This window comes from Dinoponera quadriceps, unplaced genomic scaffold, assembly GCF_001313825.1.
Source record: "Dinoponera quadriceps isolate SergipeBrazil2010 unplaced genomic scaffold, ASM131382v1 scaffold123, whole genome shotgun sequence".
NCBI lineage: Eukaryota > Metazoa > Arthropoda > Insecta > Hymenoptera > Formicidae > Dinoponera > Dinoponera quadriceps.
The window spans coordinates 655,588-679,941 of NW_014554239.1; the positions used below are offsets into that span (position 1 = coordinate 655,588).

The window sequence follows — 24,354 nt, forward strand, 5'->3', positions numbered from 1 at the left end:
GGGGGGGGGGGGGGGGGGGGGAGAAGGAAGGGAGACTTCTTATGTAACGACATCGTCGACTTTCCTAACGAAAACGTCATCCGACGAGAGAGCACCGAGTAAGTGCGATCCTCTCTTTCGAAGAGCAATTTCGCGCAGACGCGAATGATCCGTGACACTTTGTTTTATTGCGTTACCGTGCGCTCTTTTACACGGTGTAAAACTAACAAGCCTCTCTCTCTTTCTCTTTCTCGAACGGGTCTTATCGAGTGGCAAATTGAAGAATTATTATCCGGAAGGTGAATTTCGCAGTTTCAACGTCGGGAACAAGCGATAGCGCACGAACGAGCGAGTCTGCGAAAGCAAGCGGGTCTTCTTTTTACGACATTAGGATTAGAGGAAGTCCGTTAAGGAGTCCGTCTGATGCTTCCGGTGTGTGTAAATCCACTCGAGAGCGCGATCGACCTTGGCCATCGGCCAGAATCCGCGAATGGGCTCGCGATATTCCGAGGTCAATTCCGCCCGACGTCGCCGTGCCGACGACATGGGAACATTTATAAATGGTTGTCGATACCAAGTAGCGTTTGATTTCGCGGAAGAATAACTTTAATGCCGGATAGAATAGGAATTTAATATTTCGCCGGGTCTCCGGCGTGCACGAATATTGCCCCGCCGCCGGATATTGCCTCGATCGTTAAGACTCCTGCGACTGTACTCGACTGTATTGTGACTGTCCTTGTTTAGTGACGTCAGAAGCGAGAAAACGCACGGTAAGATTTTTTGCCTTGTACTTTCGAACGAAAAGATATATCTGCAGAATGACGCTTGAGATCTACTCAACACACTTGTGAAATTGGACGAATACTTTTACCCGGATTGCAATCAATAAATAAGCGCAGAATGGACTTGACACGGAACTTTCTTTTCTAACTTCCTTTCTCAGGATTTTGTCAGTGTTAATTTTACGGCTATTTGTTACGGCTAATTGTACGGCTATTGATTGTCGAGTAAGAGAAATGTGTTTGTACAATTTTGAGAGAAATGTGTTTGTACAATTTTGTGCTGAATTGATCAGAAATGTCACTTTGTCATATATCTTTTTATCTGAAAGTATCCCAAATAAAAAAAAATATATATATAAAACCAGAATATAATTAATAACTGGAATTTTAATTACTGGCCAGTTTTTGTCCGGTAGTACTGCTTAGATCCTAGCCAGTTTGGTCGACATATGTTTCGATAATAACTAGACAATGAAGTTAATCAATTTCTAGATAGTTATATTAATCAATTTTTAATCAGCTTATTCGCTATAATCGCTTATTTGCACTACTACTAATTCATTTTTTAATTGTACAGCATCATTCAGCTTTTTATTAATTAATCCTTTATAATTTAATCTTGGTATGTATTTCCTCGCTTCTGACGTTATTAAACGAGGACAATCACGAGAAGTCAGGAATTTTAAAACCGTCCTCTTTCCTTCTTTCTTTCTCTTTCGTTGACAGTTCCCTCGCGTTTCCGTCAAGAAAATGCAATTTACAAAACCACATTAATACGCGGTACGCGAACTTGCGATGTTCATCTAAAAAACCGAGGGCGAACACGCCTTTTCGTCGGGTCAACCGTCTCTCTCTCTCTCTCGTATTCGTCCAGAATCCGAAATGCACGTGGCGCGTTTTTACGCATGTAAGCGCAAAGTTCGCTCGTGAGCGCGATATTCCATCAGGATAATTCGACGGGAGATGTATTAGTAGCGTGCACGGCAAAACGGTGCATTGAGATTCTGAAGATCAAGCGCGCAAAGAGCGCGCCCGGTCGCACCGAGGGAAACAAAACAAGAGAAAGAGAAAGAGGGGAAAAGAGAGATAGAGAGAGAGAGAGAGACGCGGTCTCTCCTCTCTTCGAGCTATCGGACAACAACAGCGGAGGAGGGGGAGGGTGGAAGAGGGAAGAGAGGGATTTACTTTCGTCTCGTCGGAGCAACCTTTGTGTCTCTCTGCGGCTGAAGTAAATAATCCGCGGACTCCATCATGCGCGAGTCGCCGTCCTGAAAACGGAGGGAGCTATTTTATTGCTCTCGCGCTGGCAACGGGGAATCGTTTACGTCCCTAAAATTCAAATCTTCCGAAGATGCACCGTGGGAGCGGAAGGCAGAGGAGGAGGGAGAAAAAGAAAACAGTGAGTAAATTAACATACCGCAGTTAGCGTCGTGTAGGAACGTAAAATCCCTCCGCGCCGAGGGATACAAGACGACGATGCGAACAGAATCCAAAACTTCTTGCGGCGATTATACGATTGTGCAATTCTGCAATTCCATAATTGTATTTCCCAACGTTGAAAATCCTTGAAGTGCTTTCTTAGCGATAACCGATCATGCGTGACACACCGACGACTTTCCGCGCGAACTAAAGTTGCATGTTAGGGACCATTCAATAATTATATCATATCACAAAAGAGAGGATTAGCTTTGACGATATGTGATGGCAGGGAGGGGGGAATGGAACGTCACATTACGTGGCATAATTTGTAAATATGGATGCGCGTGGTTGTCCACTTTATTTGTATTCATGACACACATCTGGTTGCATTTAATGAAAATTTTCCAATTTTGACATGGTTTTATGCTAATAATGAAAATGTAAATTTTCAAATGTTTATTCTCTTAAAAACCCAACTTTTACTACACACAATTATAAAATAAAGTAAATAATTTGATATTGTATGCCTAAAAAGAATTTGTGCTTTAGAAAAAAATCGCAGTGTGCAGTCTAATAATAATTATCCACAACATGATACGATACATTTGAAATATTTCCGTTCACTAATCTACATTTATTAACCATAACTATGCAATCAAATTTTGCTTCAAGATGCTAATACTTTTCAGACTTACAATTATACGACCGCGCATGCTAAAGTCGTGTTACATTATGGGTGGAAGAGGCCAGCTTAATACCTTCTTATGCATAAACTTTAGCGCGAACGATCGTGTAACCGCATGTGTGCGATTAACACGAGGCGGTAACGTCAGGCGTTTCGTCGACGACGGTCGATATGATTAATACGCCTCACCTTGCGGAACGCGTGACGTCCACTCCTCGTTATGTATTAATTGAGAATCGACATTACCGGCGTGAGGAGAAGAAGCGAGGGGGGCAGGGAAGGAGGAAGCGGCGATAGCTCCTCCGTGGCGAGTAAACGCTGACCTTTCGACGGCACACTTTCCCAATGGCGAATGAAGAAGACCACTTCGTCCTCTCCCCCTCCTCACCTCACCTTCCCCGTCCGCCTCCTCGTCTTTCCTCCGTGGGCGACCTCTCGCATCCTTTCTCGCGTCGTCACCGCGCGCGCGCGCGGCACACATAGTTCAAGATCCGAGCCGTCACATTCTGCGATGATTCTCACGAAACGTTCGGCACTCGACGCGCCGCGTCGCGCGGAATGCTGCGGACTTTCCAGCGGATGCGTCAACGCGCGCGCGTGGTTTCACTTCGGATCGATTGCGAAATACCGTTGTGTAATTTTGCTCCCCCGGGGGGAAGGTTAAACTCGAAATAAAGTGGTGAATCCGCGCGGCCACCCGGACGAAAGTACCGGGAGCACGGAGTGAATAAAATCATTTCGCAATCGTGTGCCGGCTTGACGGCCGCAGCGACACGAGTTGTACGAGATTCCCTCATTTTTCAGCGCGTTCCTCTCATTCGGTAATTACTTAGCACTACGTAAGATTGTACAATCTTCGATCGAGGAGATTGCGCGCGCACGCACGTATAATTTTTAACAAGATTTTTCATCTTGGCGACAATATATTAGGCCCCCTCTTCCATGTTTTGTGCAAGACCCCACTCCTGTTTCTCGATTACTCAGCCGACCTTCAACCTTTGTGAGAGAGGGACCGGTGTCAGCTTTCGTAGATAAGTCCTCGTCATTTTATTTCAACGCACCGGGTCTTTAACACGTTGACCGCCACATCACCCAAATCTGGGTGACGGCCATCTTTCCGTGGAGGCCCCGTCATCCGATTTCGGGTGACGCTTTTTTTCGTCCAATTTAGCAGGATTTTACAAGTAACTTGCAATAGTTTCCATTTGTAACACGAGTATATTATAAAAGGAACATATATATACCACATATATAGATAAATAAAACATTATTTTAACAGGCTCTCATGCACTTGCGCAAACGAAAATATTTTCACATTATCTTATTTTTTGGTGATATTCTCCGGAACAAAACAATTTACGTTACGCGGGAAAAATAAACAGATTAATTACAAACCGACATATTACATAGTGATGTGTTACACTGCGATTCAGCGTGAATTCGGGACAAACATACCTGATCTACACTGGACGATCAACGTGTTAAGATCTGGGATAATGTTGGTTAAACATAAATTCTTAAAGGCCTGATAGGTCTATAACGTACCTGTACTCGACATAGGCCTCTACTTGCAAGGCTGATCAACGATAGGTATCATGTTATAAATATTTATGTTCTGGTCAAGCAATGCATAAAAATAAAATTCTCATAAATCTTCTAAAAGATAAACGCCAAGCGCCTTTGTTAGGCTTAGTAATAGTGAACACTCGTAGAAAGTTTTCGTATTAACTCTTGGCTCGCTACATTCCAATCCGCCGACTGTTTCTCGGCTTTCTAGTTTTCACACGGTATACCATTGTTTTCTTAAAGTATCAGATGCCCGCCACAACGAACATTAGTTTTTCTTCAATCGCATTTGCAAAACTATTTGAAAATTTTTCTCCAAAAACATTCTTTTTCTAATAATAATAAGTTTAGCTTAAATACCAATCATTTGCTCGATAAATATCTTATTCAAGCTCTCCGTCGGTTTCGAATTCCCGCATTACAAGCTTAGAAATATTAATTAGGATGAAAATGACAAGGCGGCAAAGTCAAGCGGGCTACCACCCAACGGAATAACTCGTTTCCCGGCGGCAACCAGTCTACAAAGGTAATAAATACAATTTGCCGATAAACTTAATAAATGTAGTTCATAGAAGTAATTCATAAAAGATTAATGCAAAAGTTTTTACGATTTTTACCACTTTTTTTTCATGACGTAGGCCTGTGAGAGACTGATTGTGTTACTTTAGCGCTCAAGATCGCGGATGTTAATCTCCGATTTAATATGCACCTTTGACGAAACGGAAAGAGCCGAGGGTCTTCGCGCTCGGGGCGGGCGATTGAAATTAGCGCGCTTTACACGATTCCTCCGTTGCCGAGACGAGAAACGCGCGAGGCATTTCGACGGTTTTACGCAATCCGCGCGCGCGCGCGCATCAGTACGATCATCTCGAACAAACGGCCCCTCAAACGTAGCGTTTACATCACTAGAATTTCATCAGAGCCCACAAAGGCCAACGAGCGGCGCGAAGTGGAGAAGCGACGGCGCGAATAGAAGAAAATAAGGGGGACATCTTAAATTCCGCGACTTTGTTCCATTCCATTACCCCGCGCCAAACAAAAATGTTCACCGCGGGGATTAACATAAAAACCTGACATTCCCCGTCTTATGCTTCTCTCTTTCCCTCCCTTCCCCTTCTCTCTCTCTCTCTCTCTCGCCCTCCTTATGCAAAAACAGCCTTTAAGCAGTCACTACCCTCCCCAAGACGCGGCGCGCATTCCCGAAAAAGCCAGCGCCGTCCGCAATCGCCGCATAAAATTTCGCGGTACTTTCCTCGTACTACTGAATTTTTATTAGTTCGTGCATTAGCATATTATGAGACCGTCGAGTTTTATGAAAACGAGACGCGCGAGTTTTCGCAAATCCGACGATCCTCGTCGTGACGCGCAACGAGGCTGACAGAGGCGACGTCGCCCTTGTCGCGGACGGAGCCGCGGAAATTAGAGTCCTCGTTCCCCCGCGTCCTCCTCTGCCGTCGAGCCGTATCAACGATAAAAAATTTATCGGCTCAGGGAAACTTAATCTGCGGACGGATGAGAGAGAGAGAGAGAGTATCCCGCGAGGTGCGGATTTCGCGTGTAAAGTAAAGCCGGACTTGCGCGAAACGCATGATGTGTGCGAAATCGCGACAGCAACGACGACGGCGTAGCTCGACGCGGCCCAACGACATACGTTCGTCGCGCAAATATTTGTTAACTTTCGCATATCGCAACGTCCGGCGATAATCGATCGACGAATGCTCTTTCGTTCGAACGGGAAATACAAACGTTGGCCCGATAGTCACGCGTGACACGGCGATCGATCGGCCCGCGAAATTAAGCGGCATCGGTCACGAAGTCACGTACGCGCTTCCGACGGGCATTAACTGCGATCGAGCTCGTTATCTTCGATGTTATCGCGCCGTCATCGGTGAGCAAACGTTTGCGTTACTGCAAATAGCAAACGAATATAACGATGACGGCGACGACGACGACGTTTCCGGTTGAATGTGTTTAATATAGCGGTCGATGACAAATTACAAACAAAAGAGAGTGAGAGAGAGTGAGGGGCGGGGGGGAGNGGAGATCGTCGATATCGCAGATCGTCGAGCATTGCAACGTCCTTGGATTGTGATCTGACGAAATGTAATGACGCGCGGAATGCGTTAACGTTTAATTGAATATCGTAGTGATAATCACGTAAGCAATTTCTATGCAACGGTGGCGGTAATTATCTATTATTCGAATTAATAATGCAATTATGTGCGCAGATTGCCGCGTGCGCACGAGCGCGATGCGTTGCAATTTAATCAATCGCCGGTGAAATTTTGTCGTTGCAAAGTTGGGGGGGGGGGGGGGGAAAANGCAGTTGATAATCTTGTATTGATAACGCCCGCGTAGAGGAGCGATATATACATATGTTAATATGAAATGCGTAATTTAATTACGCACATATAATAGAGTTATTAATGTGATAAGGGAATTGCAAATACACGGATCAAATATTGCACGGTGCAATATTAATCCGCGGGAGCTTTCACCGGCGCGCACACGCGTGATTTGATTATGAAAATCATCATCTGCGAAATTCGCAATCTCTCGCTCGTTTTTATCGTTCCCAAGACGCCGATATCGAATATTCGATATGTCGAATCGCATTCAAGCGTTAAGGGAATGCAAAAGCGTCAGTGACGAACATTGATAAGCGCCGATAACGTAGAGGCTATCCTGAAAATATTATATTACACAAACACTGACACGATCACGCTTTTTATATCTTTCGTACATGCGGATATTACGTGAACGTAAGTGTAATATAAATATGAATGCGACGTAAATGTGAACTACACCGTTTTACCATTTATCTAATGGAGAATTTAACCGAACATACAACCATTTCTCCACAAACTTTTCGTATCGTTTCTGGCTTCCGAATTTTATCGAAATGGTGATAAAATATTTTTCAAAGTTTTCTTCATTGGAGTATCAATTGATACATTCGATACGTACGAGACTTCTGTGTCAGGCGAATGTCTACGCGAACTGATCGTTAGAGAGCTAATGAGCTCGCTTTAAAATGTTCAATCATCTTCGCCCCACACACAGCAAATACGCTTCATTTTTTCGCACGCACTTTCACTGCGTAGGAAAGGACTCTTATAATTCTGTGCAACCAACAAGGCGCAAATTTTGCAGAAAATAAGTATCAGTACTCTGATCGGTAATGTTTTCAATTGCAGCATCCCTTTAAACGTTAAAATTACTCAGGAACATCTGTTCGAGTTATAATATCGTGTTATTACGTTATAAGTCAAACGGCGCCGACCTGGCAAAATAACATTTCTCATGAGCCAAGGTTTCTGAAGAAGCTCTGCCAGAGTCCCGTCAATAATCCGCCGTGCGCGACCGAAGATGCGATATCAAATTACTACGAAACACGCTTCCAAGAAAGAGAAACTAACGTAGGTAAAAATTTAATTATGGTGCTTGCGCGTCGAAAAGAGAGAAACACAACTGGCGGTGAGATCAATCAAATTCAATGTAATAAATCACCAAGAGAAACACACAGAAAGAGAGAAAGAGAGAGAGAGAGAGGCTAACCAGGATACACACGAAGTAGTTACGACGATCGAGTAATCGATCGAGCAACGGTAGAAACGATCACGGACGCACGTGCGAAAAAGTGGCTAGTCGCTATTTAAATGTCAAACGACATCTCCTTGAAACGCGCATCTCGTGGATTCGCGCCTCTCGCCGCGCGCGGCGATGAATTCCGTCTGATTATCGTTATTATCCAACGATCATCGGCGCTCGGGCCGAGCGCTAGCACGCCGTTGCGCTTATGAATGGCCGACATTCCGTTCGAGCGTGCGCTTTTCCGCGAGAGAGAGAGAGAGAGAGAGAACCACCGCGGCAATCGGTGCAGCCGAGGTTTTTTGTTCGGCGCCGCGACACGTTTCACCGTGGCGACGCAACGGCCGTGCAATTAGCGAAACAACCACAGACGTAATCGTCCGTGGGAGATTGCCCAATTTAAATAATGTTTGCCCGCGCGCGCCCCCGTTCTTTCATAAGAACAAACAGCAAACAGTGTCTCCCGTTCGTCCCCCCGTCTCGCTGTACCATCACGCTCTCTCTCTCTCTCTCTCTCTCTTCTCCCACCTTTTCAAGTCCTCTTTGCGGTTACGTCGGAAAAATGTGTAATGAAGCGCGCACCTTCGCCTCGCGCAACCGGATCAATTTTCACGACACGGCGGTTGCCAATCGTCCCTGCGTAATCTCCCTCGCGCGTTCCAGTTTTGTTCGCTTCGAAATTGCCGCGCACAGCTGGAGACTGGAACAGCCGACTCTTGATTAGCCGATTACGGGATATCGATCTTAAAAAGTCGAGACACGACCGAAAAAATCGGGACTCTTTTGGTAAAAAATAAATAAATTGGATAAACGTAGGTAAATGAAGTGTTTATTCATTACTATGTCAGGATCAAACGATTGACTGAACATGGTTTTCTATTGAGTTTTAATGTAAATAATCATTAGTTTGCACATAAAAGACTGATAAAACTCTCGAAGTCAAATCAAAGAATAATCAACGGAACGTAACTTTCTATGTTATGTTTGAATATAAACAATCGTTATGTCTAAAATTAGACGGATATTCTTGAAATAAAATTAAAAGAACAATCAACGAAACATAAAAATCAGAATGTCCTGCGAAAATCGAGACGACTGGTCTCCCTACAAGAGATCTCTCTCTTTCTCTCTCTCTCTCTCTCTCTCTTGTCCCGCGTTGAGAAAATTGTGTGGCTAAAGTTCGGAGAAATTTTCCCGCGGAAATAAGATCGGAGGAGACCGGCGGAGGTCTGCCGTTCGTGAATCGCGCGGTTCTTAGTGTCGAAATTATTGACGTGTCTGGAGGATTACGTCGCATCGGTGTCGCGGTGTCGCGCTCGCGCTAACTTTTCTGTTTACTTCGTAAACAGTGTCCGAGGCTTGAGTCCGGAGAGAAGCGCAAGTGGCTTTGAGACTTTCCCTCATTCTCACTTCTAATATAATACCACCGATAAGAAGCGTGTAAGCGACGACATCGACGAGCCTCGCACGCCAGCTTTCGAGACAGCCTCTGGATGCATACGGACATTTATTTCCACATTCCTCTTTACATCTTTTAGCGATGCAAGAGTGTTGTAATGCGGAACAGCGTTGCGCGATAAATTATTCCACTCTGTGTGTCTATACACATCAACTCTAACTACAACCTTATCGATGTGCACTTTTCATTGCGTCAAGTAAGCCCTCGCTTTTCCTTGCGGTTACGACGGTTTCATACTTTTCCTCCCTTTTCCTTTCTTTCTTTCTCTCTCTCTCTCTCTCTCTCTCTTTCTCTCTCTCTCTTTTCTATCTTTCCATCTCTCCTCCCGCCTTTATCCTATTTTCGTAATTATATTTATTATCCCCTTAAAGAGACTTATGCATAATATCTTTGAAAGCCACCGATGGAAAAGCCGACAAAAGCAGGTTCTTTCCTAATTATAGGTTTTTTCCCTCTCAAGGATCCCCCCCTCCTTTTACTCTCTCTCTCTCTTTCTCTCGTCTTTCCCGAAGCGGCTTTTTCGCGTTCGTGATGTAAAGTAGAGTAAATTCAGCTACCGAAATAATTTGATCCCCGTTGGGCGCGATGGCGGTCGCAGTCAGCAGCGAAATGAGATCGACGAGAGATCGCGCCGCATTCTCCCGCTGCGCGCGCGAGACCGCGGGGGATCGTGCGCTTTCCGGGCGTCGAAACTCCAGCGACGCTCGAACCCGGAATTTTTGGCGGACATCCAAAAAGCCTACCTACCTACCTACCTACCTAGCCAGGGCGTGCCATTTTATCTCTTCTTTTTACCTTCCTTCGTGACATCGAGTGGGTGGATTTATATCCGCCGAGAGGAACAGACGTCTCTCTCTCTCTCTCTCTCTCTTGCTGTTTGCCGTCCGATGTGTTTCCTTTCACCGGTACGCTAGAGACCGTTCCGAGAGAGTCTCCGAGAGGAAATTCTTTTCGAACGGACGAGCATTGGCAGCGAGCGGTACAGGGGAATGAAATTACTCGGCTATCGAGTAATCGCGAGTCATGTATATCGTATGTCACGTCAAGCGTCGCGCAGGACAACTTTGCATTTCAAATGCAATCGAGCGAGGAACGAACGGCTCGGGAAAGCTCGGGAGCGCGCGGGATCGTAGAGAGTCGCGTGTGAGATCATCTCGGAATACTTCAGCGGTAAAACATACGTAAAATATGCGAAGATTGCGCAGACTTGCCCGCATGTAAACACGTATAAATCGCACTTTTAAAGCACATTCGAGCAAATTCACGAACGGTTATCTCGAGGTACTGCACGCTAACACAATTCGCGCACGATAAATCGCTTTTCGCAGTATTCTTCTCTCTCTCTTTCTTCTTCTCTCAATCCGTCGGTTATTCCGAGAGGTAACAATTGACCGATCGATAGTTCGTTAAACAGTTGGTTTGCTCGCGACACTCAAAGATAAAGCTCCGGTCAGTCTTCGGTTATAATGGAACGATACGCGGCCGAAGACGGAAACGTCTTCGAGCTTTTGAGGAGGCAACCGATGTTAGACCGGCTGGTTTAACCGCGACAATAATAAAAAGCGCCCGGCGGGAAACACGGACGGAATGAAACGGGGCGCGGCGCTCGGGCGAGCGAGCGAGCTCGCGCGCATACGCAGCGCTTCCCGTCTGATTATACCGCCTAATTTGAGAAATCTACTTAGAGAATCGAGTAATCTACGTAAAGCACCTTCCGTAATGATCTCGTTTGCCGGCACGAAGGAGAAGAAGAGGAGGAAGAAGCGGGAGGTAGAAGGAGGAGGAGAAGAAGAAGCGGGACTTGGCCGTTCCGAATCGATCGGCGAGGCAGCTGCGAGCACGATAAAAGTCCGCTATCTGGCATAGCCGGATGGATTATTTCATAGTTCGATCGCTCCGGTAGGCACGTAATTGTGAGTTACGCGAGGCAGCCCGACCGCCGGCATAAATGAGACGAGAAATAAATCCACGGCTTAATTGAAACCATCCCGGCCATCTCCCGCGCAAACGCCAATGTGTCTCTTTCTCTCTCTCTCTCTCTCTCTCTCTCTCTCTCTCTCGTCATCTCCCTGCGAGCGCGCTAACAAGAAACGTTCATAAACCCTCCACACCCAGAATCGGAATGGAAATTGATAGATTTGCAGATCGAACGGACATAATCTCGTCGGGGTTTCCGCTCCCCGGCTCATTTTCATCCTTAAGGGTCGTCGTCGCAAGGATGGAAATTTAAACAAACCCAAAGCGGATTTTCATTAATGAGAGCCACACCGCGCAGTTATCGGCGTACAGATTTCGTCAATTAAGTCATTTGCAGGTAATTCAACATCAAACGTCTCGATCACAATTATCATCAATTATCTTCTTCTTCCGTTGGGCTGTTGAAAGCAACAACAACGTACAGGTGAAATTCGAAAAGCATCACTGAAAAACCCACTTAGTTACTCTTAGTAACTCAAACGAACAAAATTTGCTTTGAATGTGGGCAAATAAATATTTTGGTTGTGAGAACCAAAGGTTTGGTTCTTCGAAACGAGAATAAAAAAGGTTTGGTTTCAGAGAACCAAATTTTGGTTACCGCAACTAAAACATTTGTTTATCCATATCCAAGCCAAATTTGGTCTGAGTCAACTAAACAGAATTTTTAGTGTTATTTTAATTTTCTTGAACCAGTGCAGCCAGTTCAGCTATAAGAAACAGACCACATATTGTGAATAATAATGATTAAACTATACACTGTTATCTTTTTCTAAAATACAAATCATTTTTAAACACATAATATCAAATTAATTATTTTATTTTTTAATTTTTATTAGTAAAGTAGTGTTTTTGAAGAAGAATAAATATTAAAAAATTAACATTTTATTATTAACAGAAAACCATGTATCAAAACTTAAAAATTTTCATCAAACGTAACCAAATATGTCGCGAATGCAAAGTAGATAATCACGCACATCCATATTTACAGGTTATGCCATTTAATGTGACGTTCTATGGCTTTTACTCCTTCCCCTCTCCCCACCCTCATAGATCATCACGTCGGCTAATACGGTTCCTCCCTCCCTCTCGTGATATGACGTAATTGTTGAATGACTCTTTAATTATGATTACAAATGACACTATATAATCTGCGCTTGGGCTTTTAATATCCTTGAGTATTATATTTCTGATTGAAGATCATAAATTAATTAAATTTTTTTAAATAATTAATGAAATTAACTAAATTTATTTTTTAATTCTTGCTTATTTTAACATCGTTAATATAATTGTAAAAATGAAAATGCATCTACAGCCCGTCATTGACGAAGGGGGGGGGGGGGGGTTCGGCTCTNGCGCCGCCGACGTTGATAAGCGAATTTTTCTAGACCGACCGCGCTAACACGGCGGAATTGCAATTTGCGACGATGACATTGAAGCGGTGCCGCGATTGCTTCGATTTAATTTTTAAACGGAGAATGCGTCGATGCGTTCTCTCGTTACTACCGACTACATATTAATTCACTATAAATTACTAACGCAACTAACTCGCATACAGTCGGTCGATATTTATAAGTTAATAAATATTGACAACGGTGTGCGCACACGGGATCTGACCAGCGGCGAAAGTCGATAATGCGACAGCATGATAATTATATCATGAATAATTCATTGTTTTCCAAACGAAACACAGTCTGCCGTTGAAGCGGTCGAAGCCATTCATCGCGCGGCGGAGTTTCCGTATCGTTTTCGCCGGTGGGCACACGGAAAACGCGAGGAAATCGCTTTTGTCGCCGCTCGAAGACCGACGGCAACGAGAATCTCCGACCTCGCGATTCGCGCGCCTCGATTAGCCTGCGAATCGATATCGCTGCGAGCGCGCGTTTTGCACGCGTCGTTTGTCCTCCAAAGCGGGAAATTAGTGTAACCCGCTGAAATTACATATTAATAGCGTCCACGGATTATCACTGAAATCTATTACACCGGCCAGCTTAATTTTCGCGTAATGATTTATTAAACGATGATAATTGATCGCGATAACAAACCGCTTCCGTCATCCGCTCGTATAGCGGATGTGCAAGACGATAACGAGGGTGCCGATAACGATATGAGAAATTCATTGTTATACGACTAACTACGGCTAACGACGTGCGCGTTAACGATAGTGCATGCTCGAAACATCGTCCTCGCCAATCCAGGAAATGTTTTCTTGTCGCGGAGCTCGCATACGGTGACGCACAGCGATGGATTCTGCCAATCCAGACGCTCAAAATTCCAAAAATGAAAAACAATAATTTCTTTTATTTGCCTCATTTCCAAGTAAAAGATTGGTCATAGTGTGCAATTATCGCGATTGTAAAAGGATAATAGAAAAGATTACCGAACCCAGCATTATTTTTTTTTTCACTTACTATTGCAGGACATCGGTTTTTATTTCAAATTAATTTCAATTTGATATCGCAAAGGTGCAGGAAATTTCAATGCTGTAATCCTGTGTTACATTGTATTAATTATATCTTCGGAAGTGGAATAAACTATTCAACATATTGATTCATTAAGTATTCGCGGATCATTGCTGGTGATAATATAATGTTAGTAAAAATACAATTCTTCACAAGTTTGACAAGTATAAACTATATTTTATACGCGTTTATCCGGGTTTTGTTTAATTGTATATTATATATCAGTTACGCGCATGTTTTCATCTGCCAGAAATTGCCGTTACGGAAAATATTTGGCAAATAATGTACGCAAACCGTGTTATATTCGAATTTATACGCATTTAGACACGCGTATGAATTTAGACACGGTGACACATTCTTCGTACGGTATACAATACTTTTGTTTGTTTTCTAACATGTGCCTTTTCTTACACTGTCGTTAGAAAGTAAGTGAAAATGATTCGTGGATATTACTGTGTCATATTATGTCATATAATAAATGGCTTTCGCTTCATTGCGTTTTATTCTTAACTTTGTGCGATTAGATTGGCCAATTCTACCATTGTTCTACCTGCGACTCGTAGAGCGCGAGTCTCTCTTTCTCTCTCTTTCTCGTATAAATCGAGCCGGAGTCGCAATCCGTTGGAAAATTTGCGGGAGAATATCCACGAGACATCTGCCAACCGTTTCCAGACATTTCGGCGGGGCAGATCGTCGCGATGGAAGAATAAGAAACGAAGAATCAAGCACAGTGTGTCATATTCTTGCGCAATTGCCCATAAAGGTGATCAATTAAGTCTCCCGAGTGAGCGCGGTTAATTGGTGTAATGAAAAGCTCGACGATCTAACGACTGATCGATATTGTCATTTTAGACGTATATGTGATTACTTCTCGTGTGAGACTTATTAACGCTGCCTAATGTCATTCCCTTCTCTCTCTTTTTCTCTCTCTCTTCCTCCTGTAGCTCAATTTCCTTCAGCTTTTCTTAAACTTATGCACGAGTTAACCAATTTTAGCTCACCGTCGTTACGTTACAACCAGTGCGCTGGCATTTGAAAATTTACCCTCAGACGGATTTTATTTCTGGTCGTTATTTCGCGTTGAAAAGAACGGATCGTTCGCAATTATTAACAGCAGAATTAATTCTCGCTGCTTTTTGCTACAAAAACTCATGTTTATTTCAGGAGAACTGTACATTATATCTTATTCAAAGTATTGTCCTTCGGAAGCTACTTTTCCCACTTTTCGGATAACACATGGATTCCGTAATTGTCGTCGGTAGTGTTCATTATTGATGGTTCGATTCGGTTGCAGCAGCTCATAATATATTACACCGACTTGATCGGACGCACCCATGATTTCTTGCGCTTAGGATTGTAACGAATCCATTTTTCATCGCCAATCACAATTCGATGCAAAAACGACCTCCGTTTTTGTCTTTGAAGCAGCAATTCACAAATGGTTAAACGTTTCGCAATGTTTCTTTTTCTCAATTCACGTGGGACTCGGTTTCCTAGCTTCTGGATCATTCCCGTTGCTTTTAAACGTTTGCTAACGGTTGACTCATCGACATTTAGTGTTTCGGGCAACTCTTTGAGCGTCTGACATGAATCTTCTTCCAGTAATACTTCCAATTCTCCGTCTTCAAACTTTATCGGATGACCAGGGCGTTCTTTGTCATTCACGTCAAAATCGTTGTCTTTGAATCGTCTAAATCAATCTCTGCAAGTTGTTCTACGATCTAATGTCACACACTGATTATTAAAGCCTATTGACAGTACTTTCACAGTCATTTACGGCCATGTTGAAACAGTACAACTACTGACTTCTATTAGTCAATAGCGAGAATTGATTTTTAAGCACCTAATAATTGCATCTCGGCGGCGAATCACGAAGGTGAAAAAATCGGCGAGTTCCTTCGGAGAATTTCGGAAAACATTTCGCGACGTTTCGAGGGAGAGAACGGAAAACGAAGGAAGATATCCGGACGCGAATGTAGCTGCTTTCGTGCGAACGTCGCCGGTCTTTTCTTTCCGCCGAATAAAGCTCGTAAAGCCGGCGTCGCTCGCAGCCATGCCGATGTAAAGTTCGCCCCATAAAGCTTCGACCTAATTCGGCGGCGGTAATAAACCCGTAATGAAACGCCGGCTTCGCGCAGCTTCCTTGTCTGCTCATGAGCGAACGAGCGGACCAACAAACGGACGAGCGAGCGAACGAACGAACGGACAAACGAATGCGTTTCTTGGCTTGGTCCGTCCGCGCCAATATCTCAGGAGGAAGTAGGAAACCGGCAGTGGCTGAAGTGCAAGGTTAAGAGATTGCAGCCGCGCCAACAGGAAGGAAGCGGTCTCAGCGGCGCAGAAGACGACGACGATGTAGGGCGCGAGCTGACCGCGACTTTACGACACGCGGTACTCCGACAGTACTCACGTCACGTGTTTCTGTCCGAGTTTCTAACTTTAACCGGACGATTTAAATTCCGCGCCTGTAGCTGCGGCTAGCGGCTCCTAGTCAAAGCAGAAAAACGCTCGTAAGAGTTTTACACGCGAACGCAATTTTTACGAAGAGGTGCGGGAGGAGACGAAAGAGCGGAGGATCGGAAGGGACGCGATTAGCGATTAATCGAGCCGGCGGTCGATCAACGCCGAGTCGCGGCACAGAGGTCTGAAAGCAGAAGTTTCTCGCTGAAACTCTGGATTTTGGTGAAATTGATCCCTTATATGTATAGAAAATAGCTTTAAAGGATGAGAGTAACTAGTTGTAAGTGATTCGATATTTATCTTTTTTTTTTCTTAGATAAGTATACAAAGTAACACGATTTTCTTGTAGCTCTTTTCACGATATTCTTGAATATGAAGAATTTTACGTTATTTAGCAGGTCGAGTATTTTTTTTACTTTCTGATTCTCTCTCCAAATCTCAGAGAGTCCGATGGAACACGTTGCACAGATCTAAAGAAAGATCTATTATCTTTAAAAAATGCGATAAAGCGCAAAACGAATATAACAGATTTTAATAATGTAAATATTGACGATTATTAGTTATTATCTCATTTCAGAAATAAGAAAAACACAATAAAACGTGAAATTACTTACCTCGAAGCATATTCTTTTATCGAATTAAATATATAGAGGAAGGTGGTGTACCTTGAACCTGTTGTAATTTGGACATATTGATTTCAACGTTATCTAGTGATTTTTTCACTTTGCCAATATGATAATTCATTGTGTTTACTATCATAGATAAAAATTCTAGCGATAAACACGGATGAGTTATCACTTTAACGAAGCGAAGAAATTATTGGATAAAGTGCTGATGAGATCGACACAGGTTCAAGATAAAGTAGATCCAAGGTATAGCATCTTTCCTTATAATTCTTATAATCGCTAGATTATATAGATTTAGTTTAATACATGTAGCACAATTTTGACAAGCGTGACAGATGTAACTAATGGTTGCCTTTGAATGAGCGACTTTTTGACGTCACGTTTACTGATAAGTGACAAGAGAATAACAGATTATAATAATTTTTAATTATTACAAGATATCGTAAAACTGCACTTATATCACTATGAAGTGACATTTTGAGAAACTTTGAGTCTTGGCCGAGAAATATCTGTCTTAAAGCACTGTGCGCACACACACATACAGAGAGAGAGAGAGAGAGAGAGAGAGAGAAAGACACACACACAAGTGTTCCGAAGCTGTCTGAGACCTATTCTTCGCAGAGTATTTCGGCGTCTCACCTCCCTCGCTTAGTTAATTCCCCATGTTGGTACGCGTCGTGCATGTAGCCGAATCGTTCTCGAATCGCGAAGTTACCGAGGACGACAGGCGTCGAATGCGGCTTAGCCTGGTTCCCGTGAGATTCCCGAGTGAGATTCTCCGAGCAATGCGAAATCGAAGTGCGACATCGGCGACGACATTGTCGCGATCAGTCAAATCCGGTGTATCATCAACCGAGAAACTGTATCTGGTTCCGCGACTCACCGGTACCTTTCTCTCTCTCTCTCTCTCTCTCTTTCTCTCTCTATTCTATTTCTCGCCGAGGAGACGCCTTCGTCGTCGTCGTCGTTGTTGTCGTCGTCGTCGTTTCACCGAAGCTCTTATCCGAGACAATCTCCGCGTCTCCCAACTGGTCCTCCTTTCTCTTTCCCGAGTCACGGCGGGAATATGTGAACATTTCGCGGCGGTATGCGCGTCCGCGCTAAAGGAGGATACGAAGGGAGCCTCCTACCGGGACTACCGGGATTAGATTACCGCATAAGCGGCTTATTTATCGCTGCGGCGGTGTGCGGATTCGCGACTGACGTGCGGCAGGCAATCAGACGCGCCGGGAAACGCGCGGTCGACGAGACGCGCGGTAAATACCGTGTATGTTGCTCACTTCGTGCATACGCACGTGAGAGAAGAGAAGCGTTTATTATAAAGGAAGGACTCTCTAAGGACTTCAAGTATGCGTGCAAATGATAAGCATATTGATGAATTTGTACGATAATAGTTGCAAACAGGGGGGATAATATTGTAGCGAAATTACTACAAAAGTTCGTAATGCTGGAATATACCGGAATTATTATCAAAATCACAAGACACACAGTAATTTCGATAAACATCTCAGCATTACAAGTTTCCGTAACTTTTATTATAATATTTTCTCCGTAAGGTAGCTATGAATTTACACAAAATTTCTTGCAAAATTGACAAAAGTATACAAGTAACTTGAAAATAAAAGAAAGAGTCAAAGAAGAGGTAAATTCAAGGGAAGAAAAAAATTATTGGAAAGAAAATCTATTACAGTCTGTTGAGCCACAGGAAGAGAAAGAGAGAGAGAGAGAGAGAGAGAGAGAGCCAAGTGCCTCTACGCGAGGTCGGAAACACACTCGGTGGAACGCTGGTCGGCCGCGATTCAGGTTCACGAGCGATCGCCGATCGATCTGATTGATTTTGGGCGCGAGACGCGCATAACTCGCCGCATACTTCGGCGGTGGTGGTGCGAATAAAGGAGCGCGGAAGAGAATCTTTCTCTCTGTCTCGATCTCCTTCTCTTTCTCTCTCTCCCTCCCTCCCTCTCTCCTTCCCTCTCCCGCACGGCGCGCATAGTTCGCTCTTTCGGAGAGTTTATCGCGATGCCGATGGCGGTGCTTCAATTTAAATTCCATTCGGGTAGATTCGTTACAGATCGTCGCGGATTGCCGAACGAATGATGACTACACGGCGGCAATGGCGGCGGCGGTGACCGGTGTATGAAGGTATTTGACGAACGGGACAAGGTGAGTGAATGACCGCTCGCCAACGGGCGACCAACTGAGGCTGCTTCAGTTACCTCCGCGTGGCCGCGCAACAAGGCGACGTAATTATGTTCCCCGTCGAAAAAGAAGCGCGAAATGCTGTCACCCGCGGCGGGCTGGACGCTCGCGAGGGTTGGGACGCTCATTAGAGCCGTCATTCATCGGACGCTACGCGACGCTGCCACGGTATCGGCGGATTTTCCGTCATTTCTCGCCGCCGCTCGCTCCCGAACGAGTCGAAGCTCGTTTTTAACGTCGGACTCACCCCGATTAATACCATCGAATGATAAATATGCGACGAGTGATATATATCTCTATTTGCCGAACGAATTGAATTGTTGACCGATACCCTTTAAACGGTCCCTCGTCGATACACTTGTCTAATTTTAACCACGCGCTAGCGAATCTGACTGATTAACCCGCTCGGCTGCTGCCGACATGCTCGGGTAATATTTTTCGAATAAACAGGAAGTCCAGAAGAAGGAGATAGATGGAGAGAGAGAGAGAGAGAATGAAGAATAACACATAATGAGTGCTGCATGGCTGCGCGAACGGGGAAATTATTATAAAAGCGCACCTAGGCTCGTAACTCGGAACACTGATCGCGAGCATTGCTGCGGTGCAAACTTCGAAGGTGTAACGCGGTGAGAAGCTACCATCGACATCGTGACTGACTGCCGGGGCTGCTCTCGCGGTTGAGCTGAAATATTCTTCCACTCTCTCTCTCTCTCTCTCTCTCTCTTCCTTCCTTCGCTGCGCGTCTCGCATCGCGCGCAGTTTCTTCGTGGTCTGTTGCCCCGTTACCGGAAGCAACTGCACAGCGATAGAAAGGACAGACACGTAAAGACCGCTTGGATACCTCGGCTTTATCGAAGCTGATTCTTTAGGCCGCTCGCCAACTTCTTTATGAGATGTTGGGACGAGAAGGATAAAGCAGAGGAGAAAGAGAGGGAGAGAAGGAGATAGAGGAGAATCGACGAGTATACGTTCGTCGTGATATCGGAATTTAATCAGATAGCATATTTAATTCAGGCACTCGGGGGCTTTTTATAATGCAGCTCTCGAGGCTCGAAGATATAAACTCGTATCGCGTGACACGTACGAATATTAAATCTCGCGAGGAAAAAATTTTTAGATTAAGGTTGCCGTAGTATAGAATGAGTTTTTAAAGGATTCGCTGGAACTTGCACTATGGATTTAAATATGATCTAATTATCGATGCAATTAGAAAAACAATTGACAGTTCGGCAGCTGAGATTTTCCCAAACTGAAACGTTCCTCGAGGTTAACGTTTCTATTTTTAATTTCTCCTAAAGCACATTTAGAATTTTAATGAAAAACTACTGTGATGTTAAGGACTAATATAGAAACATTATACAAACATTTCAGAGTTACATTGACCATTTTGTATTGAAAATATAGATATAGACATAGAATTGTTTTGACAATATAAATATAGACATAGAATTGTTTTGAAAATATAAATATAGACATAGAAAATTTGCAATTTAAAATAGTACTCGCGATATATATGCACATATATCCACATACTTAAACTTTTACTTTCTATTATGTATGCGCTTATATTAGCTAAACTGATATGTAAATAAAGCATTAATAACAAAAAAGAAAAGAGAACTAAATGAATTAAATAAATAAAATAAAATAAAACCCATATCCGCGTTTATTGTAACATTGGATATGTATTTCTCTTAATTTCGCTCAAAATTAACATTAACATTTATCACTTAGTTAAATAAAGTTATAGGACATTTTCATTTTCGGGACAAATCATTTTCTCAATAAATAATAAACTAATTATGTTGGAACCTCCCCTTAATATCACAATTGAAAATCCGGAATCCCGCGATACTATCTAAGAATAATTGAGAGTTAATTACACAGTATCACGGGATCAAAATGATAATACATATTTAACGTACTCTGACCAAATATGTGGGCTGTCGCTACGTTCGATCGCTTACGAAGCTTCATGAGCTTAATTCTCTTCATTCGCCAGATTTCGTCGGTGCGATGACAATCGCGATTGTGAATGATCGCGTGCAAGGTTCCCCAACCCCGGACTCGCGTGATAAAAACTTCTACAAAAATATTCGTGTATTTGTATAATCTATTTTCGCGAAACGATCGGCGCCTCAAGTCGCAATTGTCCGGTGAATGATAATAAATGGCGGCGGCTGTCATTCAGCTTCGCGTTTATCGGAAATATGCAATCGCGTCGTAGCAGCAGAAATTTCAAGTCAGTTCGATACGCGATTCGATATTCCGCATAATTGCGGGGACGACGCGCGAGCTTGTGCAGGGCGCTCGCTGGTAAAGCTCCCGATTGCTCGATAATTCGAGCAAGGCGCGTCGGTTCGGCTTCGAGGGAATTACGGGCCGCAATTCCGTTAAGATTCATTCGTGACCGATCGCGAGAGAGTGCTTTCTCAGCTGTACTTCCGGCGGTGCTGCTAAGCCTACCACCAGGCTGTTGCTCGCGGAGAGCGAGGCAATAAAAATTGATTTAAAGCGTGTCGCTTTGTCGCGTGATTCGCCCAACACGCTCCGTGTTTCGTGTTACACCCGGGCCGGCGAATAAGGATAACTTGCGACCGCGTGAAAATAGCCGGCTGAACGGCGATCGAGTTGCCGCCATGTGTGTGTGCCGATGAAACTCTTAAGTTATGCAAACTATATGATATTAGGCGTACGAATGAATTCGGTGCCCTTCTTTTTCACGAAACTTGAAGTTTATTCACAAAAATACAAGTTTAACGTTCGGAATAATTTCCATTATTTTCTACGACTTTACTTCATCCATCTATCCGGATGGATGGATGGAACTGATGAACGCCCTGTGGAATGCGGAAAAAGAGCTTGGCGGTTTTGACTCAGTGAAGTTATTAATGCTTTTCCGGACTTCGTTAATCTGTTTTAAAATGCGTGTCCGCCAGATGATGTCGAAGCGACTGAAATAGATGGTAATCTGATGGGACTGACAAATAAGCCGCAAGAAGGAGAACTTCCCAGCCTAACGTACAGATGGGATCCCTTCGTCCCTTTTGCAATGTGTGGCCGCGCGTTATCGAGTAGCAGAACCTGCTTAGTTTCACTGTAAAAGTACCTGCCGGTAGAAGGTCTTTTTACAAGTTTTATGGGTCACTTTCACTCTTCACCCAAAAGCGGAACAAACCATTTTGATGGCCCGAGCAGCATTTCTATTCAACTGAAACGCAGAAAGAATGCAGTGCCTCAGATGCTCCTTTCCGGACATCGTGATGACTACTGTTTTCCGAAGTTATGTCGGCAAAGCCGTTAACTGTTGTTTCTCACAGCTTAAAGTTGGTATTTTTGAATCATCATTTAGGGCGAGAAAACAATTTAAGTTTATACCAAAGTTATAAGACGTTGAATGTAAAAGCACCGAATTAATTTGTACACCTAATATACAAATTCGCAAGCGGAAGTGCCAAAGTCCTATCGCCGTGCGCCTCGTTGCGTAAAAGTGTGATCGTGCGCGCACGAGAGCGCACGTGCTGCGTATCGGTGAAAGTAATTTCAGGCGGACAAGGCTACAATTTATATAATCGCCGGTGAAGATAACGGAAATTACGCACGTTAGATTGATACACGCGACTGTACGTCCGGCTCTGCGCGCTTGATCATAGGCGGAGAGTCCGACGAATCGAGTAATTTATGCAGTCGTCGCGCGCGCGCGACAACGACATTGCGATCCGCGATGATACGGGCAGACGCGGAATTGTGTCGCGCCGTTTGTTTCCCCTCGCGTATCATATGACACGTTGCAAATTATTATATTTGCCATCGGACGGAATTAATGCGCGAAATGATACGCGAAAGCCTGACGGCTGTTAATGAACGAGGCGGCGCGCACTCGACGCGATCACCTCGTTCGTATCTCGTCTCTCCTCGTGACCTTTCGCAGGCGCATCCTTGAATCGAACGCTGTGACATTTCGTGCAGCATCTCGTATAAATATACAATCTATTACGGATAAATATCGCGGCGATTTATGCGCAAATCTCTAAAGGCCCGAGCGTGAGAAACGGCATTTTTTCAATTTGCGGAATAAACCATCCCCGTCGACATCGTTGAGTTTACACGGTAAAAAATTTCATGTTAAAATTAACACGTGTCATATGTCCCAAATGGTCTACTCAAATTTCTGTGTTAATTTAACATAATGTGAGTATATTGAAAAGTGACACAAATATTATGTCAAAATTAACACAAAAATTTTAGCAAAACTGATTTTAATACAAGGATAAAATGTTTTTTGCTGTATATACACCGTAAAAAATGTTGATATTAAATTTGACACATTTCACATGTCCCAAGCGCTCCATTAAAATTTAACATAAGGTGAATATGTCAGAAATAAACAAAAAATTATAAAAAACATTAATCGACACCGAAGTGTAAAATACGTTATACTATTTTAACACTTGCACACGTTGAATATCACTACGAAGCAAAATGTTGAGATAACATAAACACAATACGTTAAATTAACATTCGGGCATGTTAAGAATTCAACGCAACAGTTTTAACGCAGGACCGACTTTGACATACACACGTACAAAATATTTTTAACTGTGCGTGACGTCAGACTCACCTACTACGTTTCGAGGCGTTGCATTTAGAAGCGGGTGGGCATTTTCGCCTCCCATTCAAATCGTACCAAACCGCGCACCGCAAAAGCCGGGCTGCAAAAACGCGAGGAATGCGGCCGGAATCACTTCACCAATGAGACGCACCACGCGGGCACTTTCTCGTCTCCGCGCCGCGTCTACGAAAATTCCCCCGACGTCAGAGGAGCGTGCGCAGGTAACTCATCGAGTAAGTCCGCCGCTGTGATATCGCCTTTGTAACTTTGATACCGCAAGACCGAAGCTCGGATCATCGATCGATCGAATTTAACGATAAGACAAGCGATTCGTTTATTATCGCGCGGGATCGGAGAGCGACGGGAAGAACCGCGCGCGGGGAACCTGGCGGCGACCAGACGGCGACTGAAAGCGGCGAGCGAGCGATAGCCGGCTCGCGCTCGTACACCTGCGACCTGCAGGTACCGCGGAGTAGGAGAAGGTGAACGAGGGAGGAGAAGGTGAACCACGAAGAAGGAGCGTAGGCATACTCTCGATGG

General features: G+C 44.0%; 1 protein-coding gene across 2 annotated transcripts in view; it reads right to left on the reverse strand.

Moving 5' to 3' along the window:
* The window catches only part of LOC106749106 (putative polypeptide N-acetylgalactosaminyltransferase 9), a 253,448-nt gene extending 229,584 nt beyond the window's left edge, over positions 1–23,864 (reverse strand). The window contains exon 1 of one of the 2 annotated variants that reach the window (XM_014628339.1): positions 23,824–23,864. The gene's annotated coding sequence lies outside the window, so the exon portion shown is untranslated. The remainder of the gene's footprint in view (positions 1–23,823) is intronic. The other variant, XM_014628262.1, reaches the window with a different exon arrangement.
* Between the last annotated feature and the right edge of the window lie 490 nt (positions 23,865–24,354).